Below are 5,000 nucleotides of genomic sequence, written 5' to 3'. Positions count from 1 at the left end.
GCTTCTCTGAGAGCTAAAGTTACCTCGCGCCTCAGACTGGCATTCGGGTGCAGTCTGTCTTGTGTTTGTTTTTCGAGGGGGGTGGGGGGGTATGGTGAAGGGGGTGGGGGTATGGTGTGGGGTATGGTGAAAGGGTTTGAGGGTATGGTGAGGGGTGGGGGTATGGTGATGGGGGTGGGGGGTATGGTGAGAGGTTGGGGGTATGGTGTGTGGGGTGGGGGTATGGTGAGAGGTTGGGGGTATGGTGTGTGGGGGTAGGGGTATGATGAGGGGGTTGGAGGGGTATGGTGACGGGGGTGGGGGTATGGTGTGTGGGGTGGGGTATGGTGTGAGGTTGGGGGTATGGTGTGTGGGGTGGGGGTATGGTGTGGTGTGGGAGGATATGGTGTGGGGGTGGGGGGTATGGTGAAGGGAAGGGGGTGAAGGTATGATGAGGGGGTTGGAGGGGTATGGTGAGGGGGTGGGGGTATGGTGATGGGGGTGGGGTATGGTGAGGGGTTGGGGGTATGGTGTGGTGGGGGTATGGTATGGGGTGGGGGGTTATGGTGTGGTGTGGGGGTATGGTGAGGGAGGTGGGGTGTGTGGTGAGGGGTGTTATGGTGTGGTGTGGGGTTATGGTGTAGTGTGGGGGGCGGGGTGTTATGGTGTGGTGTGGGGGGCGGGGTGTTATGGTGAAGGGGTTATGGTGTGGTGTGTATGGTGTGGTGTGGGGGTATGGTGTTGTGTGGGGGTTATGGTGTGGTGTGTATGGTGTGGTGTGGGGGTTATGGTGTTGTGTGGGGGTTATGGTGTGGGGATTATAGTGTGGTGAGGGATTTAGGGTGTGGTATGGTGTGCTGATGGGGTTATGATATGCTGAGGGGAGTTATGGTGTGGTGTGGGGGTATGTGGTATGGTGTGGAGGGTTATGGTTTGGTGTGGGGGATATGGTGTGGTGTGATGTGTTATGGTGTTGTGTGGGGGTTATGGTGTGGTGTGGGGGATGGTGAGCTTAGGAGGGTATGGTGTGCTGAGGAGGTTATGATGTGCTGAGGAGGTTATGATGTGCTGAGGGGATATGGGGGGGGTTATGGTGCTGAGAGGATGGTGACGGTTATGACACTGAATTTCTAAATCAATATCAGTGTATCAGTCAATCTCTCTTTCTCTCCCTTCCTCTCCCTTCCTCTCCCTCTCTCTATCTTTACCTATCTTCTTACTTACCAATCTATTTAGCTACGTAGCTACCTACCTACCTACCTACCAAGCAACCAACCAACCAACCTCCTTACCTACCATATTAACCAACCAACCAACCTACCATATAAACCAAGCAATCAACCAACCTACTTACCTACCATATTAACCAACCAGCTAGATAGCCACATACCTACCTACCAACTTATCAACCAACCAACCAACATACCCACCAACCATACGAACCAACCAACCACCCAATCTATCTCCATACATACATAAAAAAAGAAAAAAGAAAAAAAAAATGAAACGAAGCTAGTCTGTCCAAGGTAGTCCACGAAAGCTCTCCCAAATATTTGCATTTTAATACGCGAGCTCATTTGCTACGATCTCATGATCCTTTCATTAAAATTGCATAATCTGATATAAATTTGTTCCGGAGAAAATAACTTGGGCTGAATTCCGCGAGGTGGCTCTGACTTGCAGGTAAACATCAGCAGTTTTGTGGGACCGCCGCGCCGTCTTCTCCGTGGCGTGGGAGCTGACAGACTGACAGATTTTCCGGGGGAGGGGGGGAGATGGGGGGCAACAAGGGAAAATGACATGTAAAGGAAGGAAGAAAAAAAAAATGGAGGAAAGTTAAAAAAAAGGGAGGAAAAAAAGAAAACGGGAACAAATTCTCAAGGGATTTTTTTTTTTGAGGGGAAACTGATTTAGACTTGTCGTTATATTTCTGTCAACTTGACGTCAGTTTTGTGAATCTGGAAGTTAGGTTTTATATTTTTGAATTCTAGTTCGGTTTGAAGTGAGGATGTTGATATATTACGCTGTTTGGTTTGCTTGTGAGCGGTATTTCTGGCAGTGACATAATCACCATCATCATTGTTATCATTATTATCATTATCATTACTAATATAATTATCATTGTTTTTATTAGGAGTAGTAATATTATTGTTATTATCATAATTATCGTTATTATCTTTACTACATTTATTATTCTTATTCTTCTTCTTATTAGTATTATCATTATCATTATCATCATCATCATCATCACCTTTACGATCATCCTCATTATCATTATTGTTATTATCATCATCATTGTTATTATCATTATATTATTATTATTATTATTATTATTATTATTATTACAATTATCATTATCATTATCATTATTATTATTATCATTATTATTATTGTTATTATTATCATTATTATTATTATTTTTTATATTTTTTTATCATTGATATCAACAATGATATTCACTACTTCTGTTGCAAATGCTATTATCATTATTGCTGTTGCTAATATGATTATTATCATTAACATTATCTTTGTAATCGTCATTTTCATTATCACTATTGTTTTTTATATTTGTTTTACTATCATTATCATTATTGCTATCATTATCATTATTATTTTTGTTATTATTAACAATGTTATCATTATCATTATTATTATTGTTATTATTATCATTGTTATCATTATCGATGTTATAAATATTATCATTATTATCTCTATTATCATTACTCTTATTATTGTAATTATTATCATTATTATTGCCCTTATCATTATTATTATTATCATTATTATTAGAATCATTATTATTACTATCATCATATCACTATTACCATTGTTATTGTTATGATTATCACTATAGCTATCACCATTATTATCATTATCATCATTATTATTATTATTACCATTATTATTATTATTAATAGCAGTAATAGTAGTAGTAGTAATGACAGTAATATAATTGTTATTGATGTTATTATTACCTTCATTGTAATTTGTTTTCATTGTTTTTATTATCATTAATATTATTATTGTTATTATCATTTATGTTACTACCATTATTATTACTATCATTATCATTATCACTATCATAATAATTGTTATTATTATTATAATTATTCGTATTATTATTTTATTATTGTTGTTGTTATCATTATCATTATTATTATTATTATTATTATTATTATTATTATTATTATTATTATTGCTATTATTATTATTATTATTATTATCATTATTATTTACATTATTATTATCATTACTATCATTATCATTATTCATTATTATGAGTGTTATTATTATCATTACTTTTGTTATCATTATTGTTGTCATTACAATTGTCGTTGTCACTTTATCATTATATCAATGTCATCGGTAATACCATTATTATTATCATTATTATCTTTATCATTACTATTATTATTATCATTATTATCATTATTTATATATTTTCATTATTATCATTATTTATGTATTTTCATTATTATCATTATTTATATATTTTCATTATTATCATTATTTATATAATTTCATTATTATAATAATAATAATTATTATTATTGTTATTATTATTATCATTCTTATTCTTATTCTTATTTTTATTCTTATTATCTACATTATTATTATTATTATCATCATCATTACCAAGCATCATCACCTTCTATATAATTTTAAGTCAATATTCAATTACAACAACAAAAAATAACATCAGTATGTTGATGTATTGCAACAATATTGTGATGCATTCCGCACATAATGATGATTAATAACTAATAATAACTAATTATTTGATAATGATTAGATGATTAATAACTAATAACTGATGATAAATAACTTCAATATGTTGATGTATTGCAACAATATTGTAATGCATTCCACACATAATTATATACGTTCTTGACCAACCAACTACAATGTTACTTCTATATACAACAATATCCGATTTATCTGCAATTTCACGATAGTCTTGTTTCACGATAAAGCTATACTTATATTTCTGTAAATCCTTATAAGTGTCCAAATAAGGAATTACACTTGGCATTACACAGGAAACCTCATGGTACCTCATGGTCGAATTACAAGTGTATTTGTGTTAATGTTTATTACTACACAAGGTATATGGTATTATATAGAATCTCTGTTGTCATGAATATGTTTCTACGTATATATGTGTTATATATATATATTATAATGATTAGTGCAGGAGTCTTTAATTAAGGCTGCACGTGTATTTGTGTTAATGCTTAATATTATCGGCGCTATATGGTATTGTAATAAAGTTAACCATATATTCATATCAACATTAGTCTAGAGTATTGAACAAGAATGCAAAGCTCGTGGGAAAGACTATAAATATGTTTGTATATTTGCTTAATACATTTATCATATAGTATGCTGACCTACATCCACGGTTATATTATGTAACACAACAGTATATAACACAGGAACATAGTCTCGTATTTAGACTAAACGTGCCATTGCGTCACTCCTTTCTACCATACAAGTTGTTCCATGATGTCATAAAAGAAGTCCTTTTATCATACCACATGTTTTCTACCATACACGTTGTTCCATGATGTCATAAAAGAAGTCCTTTTATCATACCACATGTTTTCTACCATACACGTTGTTGTATGGTCTCATAAAGGAAGTCCTTTTATCATACCACATGTTTTGTACCATACAAGTTGTTGTATGGTCTCATAAAGGAAGTCCTTTTATCATACCACATGTTCTCTACCATACACGTTGTTCCATGATGTCGTAAAGGAAGTCCTTTTTATAAAACCACATGTTTTATACCATACACGTTGTTCCATGGTCTCATAAAGGAAGTCCTTTTTATAAAACCACATGTTTTCTACCATACACGTTGTTCCATGATGTCATAAAAGAAGTCCTTTTATCATACCACATGTTCTCTACCATACACGTTGTTGTATGGTCTCATAAAGGAAGTCCTGCTGTCGTGGGTAAGGCTATACGTGTGTTTGCGTCTTCGTGTATAGGATACCGTCTCGTGCACAAGG

Source organism: Penaeus japonicus, unplaced genomic scaffold (genome assembly GCF_977035675.1).
Source record: "Penaeus japonicus unplaced genomic scaffold, GWHDUDI00000001_assembly GWHDUDI00000034, whole genome shotgun sequence".
Taxonomy (NCBI): domain Eukaryota; kingdom Metazoa; phylum Arthropoda; class Malacostraca; order Decapoda; family Penaeidae; genus Penaeus; species Penaeus japonicus.
The sequence above is the reverse complement of the archived record's forward strand: the minus strand, read 5'-3'. Positions refer to the sequence as shown.